This window comes from Neolamprologus brichardi, chromosome 14 (genome assembly GCF_056152115.1).
Source record: "Neolamprologus brichardi isolate AB-2024 chromosome 14, ASM5615211v1, whole genome shotgun sequence".
Lineage (NCBI taxonomy): Eukaryota > Metazoa > Chordata > Actinopteri > Cichliformes > Cichlidae > Neolamprologus > Neolamprologus brichardi.
In genome coordinates, this window is record NC_142117.1 from 35,772,124 (window position 1) to 35,787,731 (window position 15,608).

The 15,608-nt window shown below is 55.3% G+C and overlaps 41 non-coding genes and 2 pseudogenes across 41 annotated transcripts; all 43 read left to right on the top strand.

Annotated features, from left to right (window-relative positions):
• The first annotated feature begins 228 nt into the window (after nucleotides 1-228).
• On the top strand, nucleotides 229-341 carry LOC148099286 (U5 spliceosomal RNA). The gene has a single exon (XR_015720500.1). It is a non-coding gene; the product is annotated as a U5 spliceosomal RNA (small nuclear RNA).
• A 185-nt stretch (nucleotides 342-526) lies between these two features.
• LOC148099287 (U2 spliceosomal RNA) lies at nucleotides 527-717 on the top strand. Its single transcript, XR_015720644.1, has one exon. It is a non-coding gene; the product is annotated as a U2 spliceosomal RNA (small nuclear RNA).
• Nucleotides 718-960: 243 nt separating this feature from the next.
• Nucleotides 961-1,073, top strand: LOC148099288 (U5 spliceosomal RNA). Its single transcript, XR_015720413.1, has one exon. It is a non-coding gene; the product is annotated as a U5 spliceosomal RNA (small nuclear RNA).
• Nucleotides 1,074-1,258: 185 nt separating this feature from the next.
• LOC148099289 (U2 spliceosomal RNA) lies at nucleotides 1,259-1,449 on the top strand. The gene has a single exon (XR_015720055.1). It is a non-coding gene; the product is annotated as a U2 spliceosomal RNA (small nuclear RNA).
• Nucleotides 1,450-1,689: 240 nt separating this feature from the next.
• On the top strand, nucleotides 1,690-1,802 carry LOC148099290 (U5 spliceosomal RNA). The gene has a single exon (XR_015720533.1). It is a non-coding gene; the product is annotated as a U5 spliceosomal RNA (small nuclear RNA).
• Nucleotides 1,803-1,987: 185 nt separating this feature from the next.
• On the top strand, nucleotides 1,988-2,178 carry LOC148099291 (U2 spliceosomal RNA). The gene has a single exon (XR_015720170.1). It is a non-coding gene; the product is annotated as a U2 spliceosomal RNA (small nuclear RNA).
• A 242-nt stretch (nucleotides 2,179-2,420) lies between these two features.
• LOC148099292 (U5 spliceosomal RNA) lies at nucleotides 2,421-2,533 on the top strand. Its single transcript, XR_015720314.1, has one exon. It is a non-coding gene; the product is annotated as a U5 spliceosomal RNA (small nuclear RNA).
• Nucleotides 2,534-2,727: 194 nt separating this feature from the next.
• On the top strand, nucleotides 2,728-2,918 carry LOC148099293 (U2 spliceosomal RNA). Its single transcript, XR_015720087.1, has one exon. It is a non-coding gene; the product is annotated as a U2 spliceosomal RNA (small nuclear RNA).
• Nucleotides 2,919-3,147: 229 nt separating this feature from the next.
• Nucleotides 3,148-3,260, top strand: LOC148099294 (U5 spliceosomal RNA). Its single transcript, XR_015720315.1, has one exon. It is a non-coding gene; the product is annotated as a U5 spliceosomal RNA (small nuclear RNA).
• Nucleotides 3,261-3,445: 185 nt separating this feature from the next.
• LOC148099295 (U2 spliceosomal RNA) lies at nucleotides 3,446-3,636 on the top strand. Its single transcript, XR_015720616.1, has one exon. It is a non-coding gene; the product is annotated as a U2 spliceosomal RNA (small nuclear RNA).
• A 243-nt stretch (nucleotides 3,637-3,879) lies between these two features.
• On the top strand, nucleotides 3,880-3,992 carry LOC148099296 (U5 spliceosomal RNA). The gene has a single exon (XR_015720440.1). It is a non-coding gene; the product is annotated as a U5 spliceosomal RNA (small nuclear RNA).
• A 185-nt stretch (nucleotides 3,993-4,177) lies between these two features.
• Nucleotides 4,178-4,368, top strand: LOC148099297 (U2 spliceosomal RNA). Its single transcript, XR_015720122.1, has one exon. It is a non-coding gene; the product is annotated as a U2 spliceosomal RNA (small nuclear RNA).
• Nucleotides 4,369-4,608: 240 nt separating this feature from the next.
• LOC148099298 (U5 spliceosomal RNA) lies at nucleotides 4,609-4,721 on the top strand. The gene has a single exon (XR_015720316.1). It is a non-coding gene; the product is annotated as a U5 spliceosomal RNA (small nuclear RNA).
• Nucleotides 4,722-4,915: 194 nt separating this feature from the next.
• Nucleotides 4,916-5,106, top strand: LOC148099299 (U2 spliceosomal RNA). Its single transcript, XR_015720220.1, has one exon. It is a non-coding gene; the product is annotated as a U2 spliceosomal RNA (small nuclear RNA).
• A 243-nt stretch (nucleotides 5,107-5,349) lies between these two features.
• On the top strand, nucleotides 5,350-5,462 carry LOC148099300 (U5 spliceosomal RNA). Its single transcript, XR_015720317.1, has one exon. It is a non-coding gene; the product is annotated as a U5 spliceosomal RNA (small nuclear RNA).
• Nucleotides 5,463-5,647: 185 nt separating this feature from the next.
• LOC148099301 (U2 spliceosomal RNA) lies at nucleotides 5,648-5,838 on the top strand. The gene has a single exon (XR_015720171.1). It is a non-coding gene; the product is annotated as a U2 spliceosomal RNA (small nuclear RNA).
• Nucleotides 5,839-6,080: 242 nt separating this feature from the next.
• Nucleotides 6,081-6,193, top strand: LOC148099302 (U5 spliceosomal RNA). The gene has a single exon (XR_015720318.1). It is a non-coding gene; the product is annotated as a U5 spliceosomal RNA (small nuclear RNA).
• Nucleotides 6,194-6,378: 185 nt separating this feature from the next.
• On the top strand, nucleotides 6,379-6,569 carry LOC148099303 (U2 spliceosomal RNA). Its single transcript, XR_015720057.1, has one exon. It is a non-coding gene; the product is annotated as a U2 spliceosomal RNA (small nuclear RNA).
• A 240-nt stretch (nucleotides 6,570-6,809) lies between these two features.
• On the top strand, nucleotides 6,810-6,922 carry LOC148099304 (U5 spliceosomal RNA). The gene has a single exon (XR_015720476.1). It is a non-coding gene; the product is annotated as a U5 spliceosomal RNA (small nuclear RNA).
• Nucleotides 6,923-7,107: 185 nt separating this feature from the next.
• On the top strand, nucleotides 7,108-7,298 carry LOC148099305 (U2 spliceosomal RNA). Its single transcript, XR_015720597.1, has one exon. It is a non-coding gene; the product is annotated as a U2 spliceosomal RNA (small nuclear RNA).
• A 229-nt stretch (nucleotides 7,299-7,527) lies between these two features.
• On the top strand, nucleotides 7,528-7,640 carry LOC148099306 (U5 spliceosomal RNA). The gene has a single exon (XR_015720527.1). It is a non-coding gene; the product is annotated as a U5 spliceosomal RNA (small nuclear RNA).
• Nucleotides 7,641-7,832: 192 nt separating this feature from the next.
• LOC148099307 (U2 spliceosomal RNA) lies at nucleotides 7,833-8,023 on the top strand. The gene has a single exon (XR_015720658.1). It is a non-coding gene; the product is annotated as a U2 spliceosomal RNA (small nuclear RNA).
• Nucleotides 8,024-8,252: 229 nt separating this feature from the next.
• On the top strand, nucleotides 8,253-8,365 carry LOC148099308 (U5 spliceosomal RNA). The gene has a single exon (XR_015720508.1). It is a non-coding gene; the product is annotated as a U5 spliceosomal RNA (small nuclear RNA).
• A 185-nt stretch (nucleotides 8,366-8,550) lies between these two features.
• On the top strand, nucleotides 8,551-8,741 carry LOC148099309 (U2 spliceosomal RNA). Its single transcript, XR_015720598.1, has one exon. It is a non-coding gene; the product is annotated as a U2 spliceosomal RNA (small nuclear RNA).
• A 229-nt stretch (nucleotides 8,742-8,970) lies between these two features.
• On the top strand, nucleotides 8,971-9,083 carry LOC148099310 (U5 spliceosomal RNA). Its single transcript, XR_015720414.1, has one exon. It is a non-coding gene; the product is annotated as a U5 spliceosomal RNA (small nuclear RNA).
• A 185-nt stretch (nucleotides 9,084-9,268) lies between these two features.
• Nucleotides 9,269-9,459, top strand: LOC148099311 (U2 spliceosomal RNA). The gene has a single exon (XR_015720624.1). It is a non-coding gene; the product is annotated as a U2 spliceosomal RNA (small nuclear RNA).
• Nucleotides 9,460-9,688: 229 nt separating this feature from the next.
• On the top strand, nucleotides 9,689-9,801 carry LOC148099312 (U5 spliceosomal RNA). Its single transcript, XR_015720319.1, has one exon. It is a non-coding gene; the product is annotated as a U5 spliceosomal RNA (small nuclear RNA).
• A 185-nt stretch (nucleotides 9,802-9,986) lies between these two features.
• On the top strand, nucleotides 9,987-10,177 carry LOC148099313 (U2 spliceosomal RNA). Its single transcript, XR_015720128.1, has one exon. It is a non-coding gene; the product is annotated as a U2 spliceosomal RNA (small nuclear RNA).
• Nucleotides 10,178-10,406: 229 nt separating this feature from the next.
• Nucleotides 10,407-10,519, top strand: LOC148099314 (U5 spliceosomal RNA). The gene has a single exon (XR_015720321.1). It is a non-coding gene; the product is annotated as a U5 spliceosomal RNA (small nuclear RNA).
• Nucleotides 10,520-10,704: 185 nt separating this feature from the next.
• Nucleotides 10,705-10,895, top strand: LOC148099315 (U2 spliceosomal RNA). The gene has a single exon (XR_015720079.1). It is a non-coding gene; the product is annotated as a U2 spliceosomal RNA (small nuclear RNA).
• Nucleotides 10,896-11,124: 229 nt separating this feature from the next.
• LOC148099316 (U5 spliceosomal RNA) lies at nucleotides 11,125-11,230 on the top strand (annotated as a pseudogene).
• A 185-nt stretch (nucleotides 11,231-11,415) lies between these two features.
• Nucleotides 11,416-11,606, top strand: LOC148099317 (U2 spliceosomal RNA). The gene has a single exon (XR_015720599.1). It is a non-coding gene; the product is annotated as a U2 spliceosomal RNA (small nuclear RNA).
• A 229-nt stretch (nucleotides 11,607-11,835) lies between these two features.
• On the top strand, nucleotides 11,836-11,948 carry LOC148099318 (U5 spliceosomal RNA). Its single transcript, XR_015720415.1, has one exon. It is a non-coding gene; the product is annotated as a U5 spliceosomal RNA (small nuclear RNA).
• A 185-nt stretch (nucleotides 11,949-12,133) lies between these two features.
• LOC148099319 (U2 spliceosomal RNA) lies at nucleotides 12,134-12,324 on the top strand. Its single transcript, XR_015720172.1, has one exon. It is a non-coding gene; the product is annotated as a U2 spliceosomal RNA (small nuclear RNA).
• Nucleotides 12,325-12,552: 228 nt separating this feature from the next.
• LOC148099320 (U5 spliceosomal RNA) lies at nucleotides 12,553-12,665 on the top strand. Its single transcript, XR_015720322.1, has one exon. It is a non-coding gene; the product is annotated as a U5 spliceosomal RNA (small nuclear RNA).
• A 185-nt stretch (nucleotides 12,666-12,850) lies between these two features.
• Nucleotides 12,851-13,041, top strand: LOC148099321 (U2 spliceosomal RNA). Its single transcript, XR_015720080.1, has one exon. It is a non-coding gene; the product is annotated as a U2 spliceosomal RNA (small nuclear RNA).
• A 229-nt stretch (nucleotides 13,042-13,270) lies between these two features.
• Nucleotides 13,271-13,376, top strand: LOC148099322 (U5 spliceosomal RNA; annotated as a pseudogene).
• Nucleotides 13,377-13,561: 185 nt separating this feature from the next.
• Nucleotides 13,562-13,752, top strand: LOC148099323 (U2 spliceosomal RNA). Its single transcript, XR_015720651.1, has one exon. It is a non-coding gene; the product is annotated as a U2 spliceosomal RNA (small nuclear RNA).
• Nucleotides 13,753-13,981: 229 nt separating this feature from the next.
• On the top strand, nucleotides 13,982-14,094 carry LOC148099324 (U5 spliceosomal RNA). Its single transcript, XR_015720416.1, has one exon. It is a non-coding gene; the product is annotated as a U5 spliceosomal RNA (small nuclear RNA).
• Nucleotides 14,095-14,279: 185 nt separating this feature from the next.
• On the top strand, nucleotides 14,280-14,470 carry LOC148099325 (U2 spliceosomal RNA). Its single transcript, XR_015720638.1, has one exon. It is a non-coding gene; the product is annotated as a U2 spliceosomal RNA (small nuclear RNA).
• Nucleotides 14,471-14,699: 229 nt separating this feature from the next.
• On the top strand, nucleotides 14,700-14,812 carry LOC148099326 (U5 spliceosomal RNA). Its single transcript, XR_015720323.1, has one exon. It is a non-coding gene; the product is annotated as a U5 spliceosomal RNA (small nuclear RNA).
• Nucleotides 14,813-15,006: 194 nt separating this feature from the next.
• LOC148099327 (U2 spliceosomal RNA) lies at nucleotides 15,007-15,197 on the top strand. The gene has a single exon (XR_015720103.1). It is a non-coding gene; the product is annotated as a U2 spliceosomal RNA (small nuclear RNA).
• Nucleotides 15,198-15,440: 243 nt separating this feature from the next.
• On the top strand, nucleotides 15,441-15,553 carry LOC148099328 (U5 spliceosomal RNA). Its single transcript, XR_015720324.1, has one exon. It is a non-coding gene; the product is annotated as a U5 spliceosomal RNA (small nuclear RNA).
• Nucleotides 15,554-15,608: the final 55 nt, after the last annotated feature.

Sequence of the window (15,608 nt, forward strand, 5' to 3'; positions counted from 1 at the left end):
CTGACTTTGTGCAAAAGCAAGAAAGCCAAACAAAGTAAGGTCTGCCAAGCCAAGAGCCAGAAAGCAGCCTGAAGCCGCGAACGTGCTCCTCTCCAGTCACAGTCGAACTCTGGAGCAGAGAAGGCGGGGCCTAAGATCTGCCCCTTCAGCCAAGCAAACAGGGCCTACCGTGACGCCGGAAGCCGGGACCAGGAGTCACTGCGGCTTCCTGCGAGGCCAAAGAAACACACACTCTGGCTTCTCTTCAAAACGTACAAGTCTTTCGCCTTTTGCTAAAGACTTCCGTGGAGAGTGAGGCTAAGGAGTTGCACCTATTTTTGGCAGGGTCTGCCTTCTGGCTGGGCCCCCTCCTCGTTGTTCAATAGAAGAAAGCGCGCAGTTCCAGGGAGCTCCGCAGGCCTGTGAGCTACTGTGGGTGGGCGGAGATTTGAAGCGGAGCCCTCCCTGTGAGCCAAGTGAAAGAGCGCACCGTCACAAGCGAGAAGTGTCCCGAGAAGGCGGCTCAGCCAGGAACCTGCAGGAGGCCATCGCTTCTCGGCCTTTTGGCTAAGATCAAGTGTAGTATCTGTTCTTATCAGTTTAATATCTGATATGCCCCTGATTCGGGGGCAACGTATTAAACGCATTTTTAGAACAGGGAGCCGAATAAGGGGCTCGCTCCGTTCGCTCCACGCATCGACCCGGTATTGCAGCGCCTCCGGGAACGGTGCCCCCTTTGCTGACTTTGTGCAAAAGCAAGAAAGCCAAACAAAGTAAGGTCTAGCAAGCCAAGAGCCAGAAAGCAGCCTGAAGCTGCGAACGTGCTCCTCTCCAGTCACCCCTCTCCAGTCACAGTCGAACTCTGGAGCAGAGAAGGCGGGGCCTAAGATCTGCCCCTTCAGCCAAGCAAACAGGGCCTACCGTGACGCCGGAAGCCGGGACGAGGAGTCACTGCGGCTTCCTGCCAGGCCAAAGAAACACACACTCTAGCTTCTCTTCAAAACGTACAAGTCTTTCGCCTTTTACTAAAGACTTCCGTGGAGAGTGAGGCTAAGGAGTTGCACCTATTTTTGGCAGAGTCTGCCTTCTGGCTGGGCCCTCTCCTCGTTGTTCAATAGAAGAAAGTGCGCAGTTCCAGGGAGCTCCGCAGGCCTGTGAGCTACTGTGGGTGGGCGGAGATTTGAAGCGGAGCCCTCCCTGTGAGCCAAGTGAAAGAGCGCACCGTCACAATCGAGAAGTGTCCCGAGAAGGCGGCTCAGCCAGGAACCTGCAGGAGGCCATCGCTTCTTGGCCTTTTGGCTAAGATCAAGAGTAGTATCTGTTCTTATCAGTTTAATATCTGATATGCCCCCGATTCGGGGGCAACGTATTAAACGCATTTTTAGAACAGGGAGCCGAATAAGGGGCTCGCTCCGTTCGCTCCACGCATCGACCCGGTATTGCAGCGCCTCCGGGAACGGTGCCCCCTTTGCTGACTTTGTGCAAAAGCAAGAAAGCCAAACAAAGTAAGGTCTGCCAAGCCAAGAGCCAGAAAGCAGCCAGAAAGCAGCCTGAAGCCGCGAACGTGCTCCTCTCCAGTCACAGTCGAACTCTGGAGCAGAGAAGGCGGGGCCTAAGATCTGCCCCTTCAGCCAAGCAAACAGGGCCTACCGTGACGCCGGAAGCCGGGACGAGGAGTCACTGCGGCTTCCTGCGAGGCCAAAGAAACACACACTCTGGCTTCTCTTGAAAACGTACAAGTCTTTCGCCTTTTACTAAAGACTTCCGTGGAGAGTGAGGCTAAGGAGTTGCACCTATTTTTGGCAGGGTCTGCCTTCTGGCTGGGCCCTCTCCTCGTTGTTCAATAGAAGAAAGCGCGCAGTTCCAGGGAGCTCCGCAGGCCTGTGAGCTACTGTGGGTGGGCGGAGATTTGAAGCGGAGCCCTCCCTGTGAGCCAAGTGAAAGAGCGCACCGTCACAAGCGAGAAGTGTCCCGAGAAGGCGGCTCAGCCAGGAACCTGCAGGAGGCCATCGCTTCTCGGCCTTTTGGCTAAGATCAAGTGTAGTATCTGTTCTTATCAGTTTAATATCTGATACGCCCCCGATTCGGGGGCAACGTATTAAACGCATTTTTAGAACAGGGAGCCGAATAAGGGGCTCGCTCCGTTCGGTCCACGCATCCACCCGTTATTGCAGCGCCTCCGGGAACGGTGCCCCCTTTGCTGACTTTGTGCAAAAGCAAGAAAGCCAAACAAAGTAAGTCTGGCAAGCCAAGAGCCAGAAAGCAGCCTGAAGCCGCGAACGTGCTCCTCTCCAGTCACCCCTCTCCGGTCACAGTCGAACTCTGGAGCAGAGAAGGCGCGGCCTAAGATCTGCCCCTTCAGCCAAGCAAACAGGGCCTACCGTGACGCCGGAAGCCGGGACGAGGAGTCACTGCGGCTTCCTGCGAGGCCAAAGAAACACACACTCTGGCTTCTCTTCAAAACGTACAAGTCTTTCGCCTTTTACTAAAGACTTCCGTGGAGAGTGAGGCTAAGGAGTTGCACCTATTTTTGGCAGGGTCTGCCTTCTGGCTGGGCCCTCTCCTCGTTGTTCAAAAGAAGAAATAGAAGATAGCGCGCAGTTCAAGAGAGCTCCGCAGGGCTCTGAGCTACTGTGGGTGGGCGGAGATTTGAAGCAGAGCCCTCCCTGTGAGCCAAGTGATAGAGCGCACCGTCACAAGCGAGAAGTGTCCCGAGAAGGCGGCTCAGCCAGGAACCTGCAGGAGGCCATCGCTTCTCGGCCTTTTGGCTAAGATCAAGTGTAGTATCTGTTCTTATCAATTTAATATCTGATATGCCCCCGATTCGGGGGCAACGTATTAAAGGCATTTTTAGAACAGGGAGCCGAATAAGGGGCTCGCTCCGTTCGCTCCACGCATCGACCCGGTATTGCAGCGCCTCCGGGAACGGTGCCCCCTTTGCTGACTTTGTGCAAAAGCAAGAAAGCCAAACAAAGTAAGGTCTGCCAAGCCAAGAGCCAGAAAGCAGCCTGAAGCCGCGAACGTGCTCCTCTCCAGTCACACTCGAACTCTGGAGCAGAGAAGGCGGGGCCTAAGATCTGCCCCTTCAGCCAAGCAAACAGGGCCTACCGTGACGCCGGAAGCCGGGACGAGGAGTCACTGCGGCTTCCTGCGAGGCCAAAGAAACACACACTCTGGCTTCTCTTCAAAACGTACAAGTCTTTCGCCTTTTACTAAAGACTTCCGTGGAGAGTGAGGCTAAGGAGTTGCACCTATTTTTGGCAGGGTCTGCCTTCTGGCTGGGCCCCCTCCTCGTTGTTCAATAGAAGAAAGCGCGCAGTTCCAGGGAGCTCCGCAGGCCTGTGAGCTACTGTGGGTGGGCGGAGATTTGAAGCGGAGCCCTCCCTGTGAGCCAAGTGAAAGAGCGCACCGTCACAAGCGAGAAGTGTCCCGAGAAGGCGGCTCAGCCAGGAACCTGCAGGAGGCCATCGCTTCTCGGCCTTTTGGCTAAGATCAAGTGTAGTATCTGTTCTTATCAGTTTAATATCTGATATGCCCCTGATTCGGGGGCAACATATTAAACGCATTTTTAGAACAGGGAGCCGAATAAGGGGCTCGCTCCGTTCGCTCCACGCATCGACCCGGTATTGCAGCGCCTCCGGGAACGGTGCCCCCTTTGCTGACTTTGTGCAAAAGCAAGAAAGCCAAACAAAGTAAGGTCTGGCAAGCCAAGAGCCAGAAAGCAGCCTGAAGCTGCGAACGTGCTCCTCTCCAGTCACCCCTCTCCAGTCACAGTCGAACTCTGGAGCAGAGAAGGCGGGGCCTAAGATCTGCCCCTTCAGCCAAGCAAACAGGGCCTACCGTGACGCCGGAAGCCGGGACGAGGAGTCACTGCGGCTTCCTGCGAGGCCAAAGAAACACACACTCTAGCTTCTCTTCAAAACGTACAAGTCTTTCGCCTTTTACTAAAGACTTCCGTGGAGAGTGAGGCTAAGGAGTTGCACCTATTTTTGGCGGAGTCTGCCTTCTGGCTGGGCCCTCTCCTCGTTGTTCAATAGAAGAAAGTGCGCAGTTCCAGGGAGCTCCGCAGGCCTGTGAGCTACTGTGGGTGGGCGGAGATTTGAAGCGGAGCCCTCCCTGTGAGCCAAGTGAAAGAGCGCACCGTCACAAGCGAGAAGTGTCCCGAGAAGGCGGCTCAGCCAGGAACCTGCAGGAGGCCATCGCTTCTTGGCCTTTTGGCTAAGATCAAGAGTAGTATCTGTTCTTATCAGTTTAATATCTGATATGCCCCCGATTCGGGGGCAACGTATTAAACGCATTTTTAGAACAGGGAGCCGAATAAGGGGCTCGCTCCGTTCGCTCCACGCATCGACCCGGTATTGAAGCGCCTCCGGGAACGGTGCCCCCTTTGCTGACTTTGTGCAAAAGCAAGAAAGCCAAACAAAGTAAGGTCTGCCAAGCCAAGAGCCAGAAAGCAGCCAGAAAGCAGCCTGAAGCCGCGAACGTGCTCCTCTCCAGTCACAGTCGAACTCTGGAGCAGAGAAGGCGGGGCCTAAGATCTGCCCCTTCAGCCAAGCAAACAGGGCCTACCGTGACGCCGGAAGCCGGGACGAGGAGTCACTGCGGCTTCCTGCGAGGCCAAAGAAACACACACTCTGGCTTCTCTTCAAAACGTACAAGTCTTTCGCCTTTTACTAAAGACTTCCGTGGAGAGTGAGGCTAAGGAGTTGCACCTATTTTTGGCAGGGTCTGCCTTCTGGCTGGGCCCTCTCCTCGTTGTTCAATAGAAGAAATAGAAGATAGCGCGCAGTTCAAGAGAGCTCCGCAGGGCTCTGAGCTACTGTGGGTGGGCGGAGATTTGAAGCAGAGCCCTCCCTGTGAGCCAAGTGATAGAGCGCACCGTCACAAGCGAGAAGTGTCCCGAGAAGGCGGCTCAGCCAGGAACCTGCAGGAGGCCATCGCTTCTCGGCCTTTTGGCTAAGGTCAAGTGTAGTGTCTGTTCTTATCAGTTTAATATCTGATACGCCCCCGATTCGGGGGCAACGTATTAAACGCATTTTTAGAACAGGGAGCCGAATAAGGGGCTCGCTCCGTTCGGTCCACGCATCCACCCGTTATTGCAGCGCCTCCGGGAACGGTGCCTCCTTTGCTGACTTTGTGCAAAAGCAAGAAAGCCAAACAAAGTAAGGTCTGGCAAGCCAAGAGCCAGAAAGCAGCCTGAAGCTGCGAACGTGCTCCTCTCCAGTCACCCCTCTCCAGTCACAGTCGAACTCTGGAGCAGAGAAGGCGGGGCCTAAGATCTGCCCCTTCAGCCAAGCAAACAGGGCCTACCGTGACGCCGGAAGCCGGGACGAGGAGTCACTGCGGCTTCCTGCGAGGCCAAAGAAACACACACTCTGGCTTCTCTTCAAAACGTACAAGTCTTTCGCCTTTTACTAAAGACTTCCGTGGAGAGTGAGGCTAAGGAGTTGCACCTATTTTTGGCAGGGTCTGCCTTCTGGCTGGGCCCTCTCCTCGTTGTTCAATAGAAGAAAGCGCGCAGTTCCAGGGAGCTCCGCAGGCCTGTGAGCTACTGTGGGTGGGCGGAGATTTGAAGCGGAGCCCTCCCTGTGAGCCAAGTGAAAGAGCGCACCGTCACAAGCGAGAAGTGTCCCGAGAAGGCGGCTCAGCCAGGAACCTGCAGGAGGCCATCGCTTCTCGGCCTTTTGGCTAAGATCAAGTGTAGTATCTGTTCTTATCAGTTTAATATCTGATACGCCCCCGATTCGGGGGCAACGTATTAAACGCATTTTTAGAACAGGGAGCCGAATAAGGGGCTCGCTCCGTTCGGTCCACGCATCCACCCGTTATTGCAGCGCCTCCGGGAACGGTGCCCCCTTTGCTGACTTTGTGCAAAAGCAAGAAAGCCAAACAAAGTAAGTCTGGCAAGCCAAGAGCCAGAAAGCAGCCTGAAGCCGCGAACGTGCTCCTCTCCAGTCACCCCTCTCCGGTCACAGTCGAACTCTGGAGCAGAGAAGGCGCGGCCTAAGATCTGCCCCTTCAGCCAAGCAAACAGGGCCTACCGTGACGCCGGAAGCCGGGACGAGGAGTCACTGCGGCTTCCTGCGAGGCCAAAGAAACACACACTCTGGCTTCTCTTCAAAACGTACAAGTCTTTCGCCTTTTACTAAAGACTTCCGTGGAGAGTGAGGCTAAGGAGTTGCACCTATTTTTGGCAGGGTCTGCCTTCTGGCTGGGCCCTCTCCTCGTTGTTCAATAGAAGAAAGTGCGCAGTTCCAGGGAGCTCCGCAGGCCTGTGAGCTACTGTGGGTGGGCGGAGATTTGAAGCGGAGCCCTCCCTGTGAGCCAAGTGAAAGAGCGCACCGTCACAAGCGAGAAGTGTCCCGAGAAGGCGGCTCAGCCAGGAACCTGCAGGAGGCCATCGCTTCTCGGCCTTTTGGCTAAGATCAAGTGTAGTATCTGTTCTTATCAGTTTAATATCTGATACGCCCCCGATTGGGGGGCAACGTATTAAACGCATTTTTAGAACAGGGAGTCGAATAAGGGGCTCGCTCCGTTCGCTCCACGCATCGACCCGGTATTGCAGCGCCTCCGGGAACGGTGCCCCCTTTGCTGACTTTGTGCAAAAGCAAAAAAGCCAAACAAAGTAAGGTCTGCCAAGCCAAGAGCCAGAAAGCAGCCAGAAAGCAGCCTGAAGCCGCGAACGTGCTCCTCTCCAGTCACAGTCGAACTCTGGAGCAGAGAAGGCGGGGCCTAAGATCTGCCCCTTCAGCCAAGCAAACAGGGCCTACCGTGACGCCGGAAGCCGGGACGAGGAGTCACTGCGGCTTCCTGCGAGGCCAAAGAAACACACACTTTGGCTTCTCTTCAAAACGTACAAGTCTTTCGCCTTTTACTAAAGACTTCCGTGGAGAGTGAGGCTAAGGAGTTGCATCTATTTTTGGCAGGGTCTGCCTTCTGGCTGGGCCCCCTTCTCGTTGTTCAATAGAAGAAAGCGCGCAGTTCCAGGGAGCTCCGCAGGCCTGTGAGCTACTGTGGGTGGGCGGAGATTTGAAGCGGAGCCCTCCCTGTCAGCCAAGTGAAAGAGCGCACCGTCACAAGCGAGAAGTGTCCCGAGAAGGCGGCTCAGCCAGGAACCTGCAGGAGGCCATCGCTTCTCGGCCTTTTGGCTAAGATCAAGTGTAGTATCTGTTCTTATCAGTTTAATATCTGATACGCCCCCGATTCGGGGGCAACGTATTAAACGCATTTTTAGAACAGGGAGCCGAATAAGGGGCTCGCTCCGTTCGCTCCACGCATCGACCCGGTATTGCAGCGCCTCCGGGAACGGTGCCCCCTTTGCTGACTTTGTGCAAAAGCAAGAAAGCCAAACAAAGTAAGGTCTGCCAAGCCAAGAGCCAGAAAGCAGCCTGAAGCCGCGAACGTGCTCCTCTCCAGTCACAGTCGAACTCTGGAGCAGAGAAGGCGGGGCCTAAGATCTGCCCCTTCAGCCAAGCAAACAGGGCCTACCGTGACGCCGGAAGCCGGGACCAGGAGTCACTGCGGCTTCCTGCGAGGCCAAAGAAACACACACTCTGGCTTCTCTTCAAAACGTACAAGTCTTTCACCTTTTACTAAAGACTTCCGTGGAGAGTGAGGCTAAGGAGTTGCACCTATTTTTGGCAGGGTCTGCCTTCTGCCTTCTGGCTGAGCCCTCTCCTCGTTGTTCAATAGAAGAAAGCGCGCAGTTCCAGGGAGCTCCGCAGGCCTGTGAGCTACTGTGGGTGGGCGGAGATTTGAAGCGGAGCCCTCCCTGTGAGCCAAGTGAAAGAGCGCACCGTCACAAGCGAGAAGTGTCCCGAGAAGGCGGCTCAGCCAGGAACCTGCAGGAGGCCATCGCTTCTCGGCCTTTTGGCTAAGATCAAGTGTAGTATCTGTTCTTATCAGTTTAATATCTGATATGCCCCCGATTCGGGGGCAACGTATTAAACGCATTTTTAGAACAGGGAGCCGAATAAGGGGCTCGCTCCGTTCACTCCACGCATCGACCCGGTATTGCAGCGCCTCCGGGAACGGTGCCCCCTTTGCTGACTTTGTGCAAAAGCAAGAAAGCCAAACAAAGTAAGGTCTGCCAAGCCAAGAGCCAGAAAGCAGCCTGAAGCCGCGAACGTGCTCCTCTCCAGTCACACTCGAACTCTGGAGCAGAGAAGGCGGGGCCTAAGATCTGCCCCTTCAGCCAAGCAAACAGGGCCTACCGTGACGCCGGAAGCCGGGACGAGGAGTCACTGCGGCTTCCTGCGAGGCCAAAGAAACACACACTCTGGCTTCTCTTCAAAACGTACAAGTCTTTCGCTTTTTACTAAAGACTTCCGTGGAGAGTGAGGCTAAGGAGTTGCACCTATTTTTGGCAGGGTCTGCCTTCTGGCTGGGCCCTCTCCTCGTTGTTCAATAGAAGAAAGCGCGCAGTTCCAGGGAGCTCCGCAGGCCTGTGAGCTTCTGTGGGTGGGCGGAGATTTGAAGCGGAGCCCTCCCTGTGAGCCAAGTGAAAGAGCGCACCGTCACAAGCGAGAAGTGTCCCGAGAAGGCGGCTCAGCCAGGAACCTGCAGGAGGCCATCGCTTCTCGGCCTTTTGGCTAAGATCAAGTGTAGTATCTGTTCTTATCAGTTTAATATCTGATACGCCCCCGATTCGGGGGCAACGTATTAAACGCATTTTTAGAACAGGGAGCCGAATAAGGGGCTCGCTCCGTTCGCTCCACGCATCGACCCGGTATTGCAGCGCCTCCGGGAACGGTGCCCCCTTTGCTGACTTTGTGCAAAAGCAAGAAAGCCAAACAAAGTAAGGTCTGCCAAGCCAAGAGCCAGAAAGCAGCCTGAAGCCGCGAACGTGCTCCTCTCCAGTCACAGTCGAACTCTGGAGCAGAGAAGGCGGGGCCTAAGATCTGCCCCTTCAGCCAAGCAAACAGGGCCTACCGTGACGCCGGAAGCCGGGACGAGGAGTCACTGCGGCTTCCTGCGAGGCCAAAGAAACACACACTCTAGCTTCTCTTCAAAACGTACAAGTCTTTCGCCTTTTACTAAAGACTTCCGTGGAGAGTGAGGCTAAGGAGTTGCACCTATTTTTGGCAGAGTCTGCCTTCTGGCTGGGCCCTCTCCTCGTTGTTCAATAGAAGAAAGCGCGCAGTTCTAGGGAGCTCCGCAGGCCTGTGAGCTACTGTGGGTGGGCGGAGATTTGAAGCGGAGCCCTCCCTGTGAGCCAAGTGAAAGAGCGCACCGTCACAAGCGAGAAGTGTCCCGAGAAGGCGGCTCAGCCAGGAACCTGCAGGAGGCCATCGCTTCTCGGCCTTTTGGCTAAGATCAAGTGTAGTATCTGTTCTTATCAGTTTAATATCTGATATGCCCCCGATTCGGGGGCAACGTATTAAACGCATTTTTAGAACAGGGAGCCGAATAAGGGGCTCGCTCCGTTCGCTCCACGCATCGACCTGGTATTGCAGCGCCTCCGGGAACGGTGCCCCCTTTGCTGACTTTGTGCAAAAGCAAGAAAGCCAAACAAAGTAAGGTCTGCCAAGCCAAGAGCCAGAAAGCAGCCTGAAGCCGCGAACGTGCTCCTCTCCAGTCACAGTGGAACTCTGGAGCAGAGAAGGCGGGGCCTAAGATCTGCCCCTTCAGCCAAGCAAACAGGGTCTACCGTGACGCCGGAAGCCGGGACCAGGAGTCACTGCGGCTTCCTGCGAGGCCAAAGAAACACACACTCTGGCTTCTCTTCAAAACGTACAAGTCTTTCGCCTTTTACTAAAGACTTCCGTGGAGAGTGAGGCTAAGGAGTTGCACCTATTTTTGGCAGGGTCTGCCTTCTGGCTGGGCCCTCTCCTCGTTGTTCAATAGAAGAAAGCGCGCAGTTCCAGGGAGCTCTGCAGGCCTTTGAGCTACTGTGGGTGGGCGGCGATTTGAAGCGGAGCCCTCCCTGTGAGCCAAGTGAAAGAGCGCACCGTCACAAGCGAGAAGTGTCCCGAGAAGGCGGCTCAGCCAGGAACCTGCAGGAGGCCATCGCTTCTCGGCCTTTTGGCTAAGATCAAGTGTAGTATCTGTTCTTATCAGTTTAATATCTGATACGCCCCCGATTCGGGGGCAACGTATTAAACGCATTTTTAGAACAGGGACCCGAATAAGGGGCTCGCTCCGTTCGCTCCACGCATCAACCCGGTATTGCAGCGCCTCCGGGAACGGTGCCCCCTTTGCTGACTTTGTGCAAAAGCAAGAAAGCCAAACAAAGTAAGGTCTGCCAAGCCAAGAGCCAGAAAGCAGCCTGAAGCCGCGAACGTGCTCCTCTCCAGTCACAGTCGAACTCTGGAGCAGAGAAGGCGGAGCCTAAGATCTGCCCCTTCAGCCAAGCAAACAGGGCCTACCGTGACGCCGGAAGCCGGGACGAGGAGTCACTGCGGCTTCCTACGAGGCCAAAGAAACACACACTCTGGCTTCTCTTCAAAACGTACAAGTCTTTCGCCTTTTACTAAAGACTTCCGTGGAGAGTGAGGCTAAGGAGTTGCACCTATTTTTGGCAGGGTCTGCCTTCTGGCTGGGCCCTCTCCTCGTTGTTCAATAGAAGAAAGCGCGCAGTTCCAGGGAGCTCCGCAGGCCTGTGAGCTACTGTGGGTGGGCGGAGATTTGAAGCGGAGCCCTCCCTGTGAGCCAAGTGAAAGAGCGCACCGTCACAAGCGAGAAGTGTCCCGAGAAGGCGGCTCAGCCAGGAACCTGCAGGAGGCCATCGCTTCTCGGCCTTTTGGCTAAGATCAAGTGTAATATCTGTTCTTATCAGTTTAATATCTGATACGCCCCCGATTCGGGGGCAACGTATTAAACGCATTTTTAGAACAGAGAGCCGAATAAGGGGCTCGCTCCGTTGGCTCCTCGCATCGACCCGGTATTGCAGCGCCTCCGGGAACGGTGCCCCCTTTGCTGACTTTGTGCAAAAGCAAGAAAGCCAAACAAAGTAAGGTCTGCCAAGCCAAGAGCCAGAAAGCAGCCTGAAGCCGCGAACGTGCTCCTCTCCAGTCACAGTCGAACTCTGGAGCAGAGAAGGCGGGGCCTAAGATCTGCCCCTTCAGCCAAGCAAACAGGGCCTACCGTGACGCCGGAAGCCGGGACGAGGAGTCACTGCGGCTTCCTGCGAGGCCAAAGAAACACACACTCTGGCTTCTCTTCAAAACGTACAAGTCTTTCGCCTTTTACTTCCGTGGAGAGTGAGGCTAAGGAGTTGCACCTATTTTTGGCAGGGTCTGCCTTCTGGCTGGGCCCCCTCCTCGTTGTTCAATAGAAGAAAGCGCGCAGTTCCAGGGAGCTCCGCAGGCCTGTGAGCTACTGTGGGTGGGCGGAGATTTGAAGCGGAGCCCACCCTGTGAGCCAAGTGAAAGAGCGCACCGTCACAAGCGAGAAGTGTCCCGAGAAGGCGGCTCAGCCAGGAACCTGCAGGAGGCCATCGCTTCTCGGCCTTTTGGCTAAGATCAAGTGTAGTATCTGTTCTTATCAGTTTAATATCTGATACGCCCCCGATTCGGGGGCAACGTATTAAACGCATTTTTAGAACAGGGAGCCGAATAAGGGGCTCGCTCCGTTCGCTCCACGCATCGACCCGGTATTGCAGCGCCTCCGGGAACGGTGCCCCCTTTGCTGACTTTGTGCAAAAGCAAGAAAGCCAAACAAAGTAAGGTCTGCCAAGCCAAGAGCCAGAAAGCAGCCTGAAGCCGCGAACGTGCTCCTCTCCAGTCACAGTCGAACTCTGGAGCAGAGAAGGCGGGGCCTAAGATCTGCCCCTTCAGCCAAGCAAACAGGGCCTACCGTGACGCCGGAAGCCGGGACGAGGAGTCACTGCGGCTTCCTGCGAGGCCAAAGAAACACACACTCTAGCTTCTCTTCAAAACGTACAAGTCTTTCGCCTTTTACTAAAGACTTCCGTGGAGAGTGAGGCTAAGGAGTTGCACCTATTTTTGGCAGAGTCTGCCTTCTGGCTGGGCCCTCTCCTCGTTGTTCAATAGAAGAAAGCGCGCAGTTCTAGGGAGCTCCGCAGGCCTGTGAGCTACTGTGGGTGGGCGGAGATTTGAAGCGGAGCCCTCCCTGTGAGCCAAGTGAAAGAGCGCACCGTCACAAGCGAGAAGTGTCCCGAGAAGGCGGCTCAGCCAGGAACCTGCAGGAGGCCATCGCTTCTCGGCCTTTTGGCTAAGATCAAGTGTAGTATCTGTTCTTATCAGTTTAATATCTGATACGCCCCCGATTCGGGGGCAACGTATTAAACGCATTTTTAGAACAGGGAGCCGAATAAGGGGCTCGCTCCGTTCGGTCCACGCATCCACCCGTTATTGCAGCGCCTCCGGGAACGGTGCCCCCTTTGCTGACTTTGTGCAAAAGCAAGAAAGCCAAACAAAGTAAGTCTGCCAAGCCAAGAGCCAGAAAGCAGCCTGAAGCCGCGAACGTGCTCCTCTCCAGTCACAGTCGAACTCTGGAGCAGAGAAGGCGGAGCCTAAGATCTGCCCCTTCAGCCAAGCAAACAGGGCCTACCGTGACGCCGGAAGCCGGGACGAGGAGTCACTGCGGCTTCCTACGAGGCCAAAGAAACACACACTCTGGCTTCTCTTCAAAACGTACAAGTCTTTCGCCTTTTACTAAAGACTTCCGTGGAGAGTGAGGCTAAGGAGTTGCACCTATTTTTGGCAGGGTCTGCCTTCTGGCTGGGCCCTCTCCTCGTTGTTCAATAGAAGAAAGCGCGCAGTTCCAGGGAGCTCCGCAGGCCTGTGAGCTACTGTGGGTGGGCGGAGATTTGAAGCGGAGCCCTCCCTGTGAGCCAAGTGAAAGAGCGCACCGTCACAAGCGAGAAGTGTCCCGAGAAGGCGGCTCAGCCAGGAACCTGCAGGAGGCCATCGCTTCTCGGCCTTTTGGCTAAGATCAAGTGTAATATCTGTTCTTATCAGTTTAATATCTGATACGCCCCCGATTCGGGGGCAACGTATTAAACGCATTTTTAGAACAGAGAGCCGAATAAGGGGCTCGCTCCGTTGGCTCCTCGCATCGACCCGGTATTGCAGCGCCTCCGGGAACGGTGCCCCCTTTGCTGACTTTGTGCAAAAGCAAGAAAGCCAAACAAAGTAAGGTCTGCCAAGCCAAGAGCCAGAAAGCAGCCTGAAGCCGCGAACGTGCTCCTCTCCAGTCACAGTCGAACTCTGGAGCAGAGAAGGCGGGGCCTAAGATCTGCCCCTTCAGCCAAGCAAACAGGGCCTACCGTGACGCCGGAAGCCGGGACGAGGAGTCACTGCGGCTTCCTGCGAGGCCAAAGAAACACACACTCTGGCTTCTCTTCAAAACGTACAAGTCTTTCGCCTTTTACTTCCGTGGAGAGTGAGGCTAAGGAGTTGCACCTATTTTTGGCAGGGTCTGCCTTCTGGCTGGGCCCCCTCCTCGTTGTTCAATAGAAGAAAGCGCGCAGTTCCAGGGAGCTCCGCAGGCCTGTGAGCTACTGTGGGTGGGCGGAGATTTGAAGCGGAGCCCACCCTGTGAGCCAAGTGAAAGAGCGCACCGTCACAAGCGAGAAGTGTCCCGAGAAGGCGGCTCAGCCAGGAACCTGCAGGAGGCCATCGCTTCTCGGCCTTTTGGCTAAGATCAAGTGTAGTATCTGTTCTTATCAGTTTAATATCTGATACGCCCCCGATTCGGGGGCAACGTATTAAATGCATTTTTAGAACAGGGAGCCGAATAAGGGGCTCGCTCCGTTCGCTCCACGCATCGACTCGGTATTGCAGCGCCTCCGTGAACGGTGCCCCCTTTGCTGACTTTGTGCAAAAGCAAGAAAGCCAAACAAAGTAAGGTCTGCCAAGCCAAGAGCCAGAAAGCAGCCTGAAGCCGCGAACGTGCTCCTCTCCAGTCACAGTCGAACTCTGGAGCAGAGAAGGCGGGGCCTAAGATCTGCCCCTTCAGCCAAGCAAACAGGGCCTACCGTGACGCCGGAAGCCGGGACGAGGAGTCACTGCGGCTTCCTGCGAGGCCAAAGAAACACACACTCTAGCTTCTCTTCAAAACGTACAAGTCTTTCGCCTTTTACTAAAGACTTCCGTGGAGAGTGAGGCTAAGGAGTTGCACCTATTTTTGGCAGAGTCTGCCTTCTGGCTGGGCCCTCTCCTCGTTGTTCAATAGAAGAAAGCGCGCAGTTCTAGGGAGCTCCGCAGGCCTGTGAGCTACTGTGGGTGGGCGGAGATTTGAAGCGGAGCCCTCCCTGTGAGCCAAGTGAAAGAGCGCACCGTCACAAGCGAGAAGTGTCCCGAGAAGGCGGCTCAGCCAGGAACCTGCAGGAGGCCATCGCTTCTCGGCCTTTTGGCTAAGATCAAGTGTAGTATCTGTTCTTATCAGTTTAATATCTGATACGCCCCCGATTCGGGGGCAACGTATTAAACGCATTTTTAGAACAGGGAGCCGAATAAGGGGCTCGCTCCGTTCGCTCCACGCATCGACCTGGTATTGCAGCGCCTCCGGGAACGGTGCCCCCTTTGCTGACTTTGTGCAAAAGCAAGAAAGCCAAACAAAGTAAGGTCTGCCAAGCCAAGAGCCAGAAAGCAGCCTGAAGCCGCGAACGTGCTCCTCTCCAGTCACAGTCGAACTCTGGAGCAGAGAAGGCGGGGCCTAAGATCTGCCCCTTCAGCCAAGCAAACAGGGTCTACCGTGACGCCGGAAGCCGGGACCAGGAGTCACTGCGGCTTCCTGCGAGGCCAAAGAAACACACACTCTGGCTTCTCTTCAAAACGTACAAGTCTTTCGCCTTTTACTAAAGACTTCCGTGGAGAGTGAGGCTAAGGAGTTGCACCTATTTTTGGCAGGGTCTGCCTTCTGGCTGGGCCCTCTCCTCGTTGTTCAAAAGAAGAAATAGAAGATAGCGCGCAGTTCAAGAGAGCTCCGCAGGGCTCTGAGCTACTGTGGGTGGGCGGAGATTTGAAGCAGAGCCCTCCCTGTGAGCCAAGTGATAGAGCGCACCGTCACAAGCGAGAAGTGTCCCGAGAAGGCGGCTCAGCCAGGAACCTGCAGGAGGCCATCGCTTCTCGGCCTTTTGGCTAAGATCAAGTGTAGCATTTGTTCTTATCAGTTTAATATCTGATACGCCCCCGATTCGGGGGCAACGTATTAAACGCATTTTTAGAACATGGAGCCGAATAAGGGGCTCGCTCCATTCGCTCCACGCATCGACCCGGTATTGCAGCGCCTCCGGGAACGGTGCCCCCTTTGCTGACTTTGTGCAAAAGCAAGAAAGCCAAACAAAGTAAGGTCTGCCAAGCCAAGAGCCAGAAAGCAGGCTGAAGCCGCGAACGTGCTCCTCTCCAGTCACCCCTCTCCAGTCACAGTCGAACTCTGGAGCAGAGAAGGCGGGGCCTAAGATCTGCCCCTTCAGCCAAGCAAACAGGGCCTACCGTGACGCCGGAAGCCGGGACGAGGAGTCACTGCGGCTTCCTGCGAGGCCAAAGAAACACACACTCTGGCTTCTCTTCAAAACGTACAAGTCTTTCGCCTTTTACTAAAGACTTCCGTGGAGAGTGAGGCTAAGGAGTTGCACCTATTTTTGGCAGGGTCTGCCTTCTGGCTGGGCCCTCTCCTCGTTGTTCAATAGAAGAACGCGCTCAGTTCCAGGGAGCTCCGCA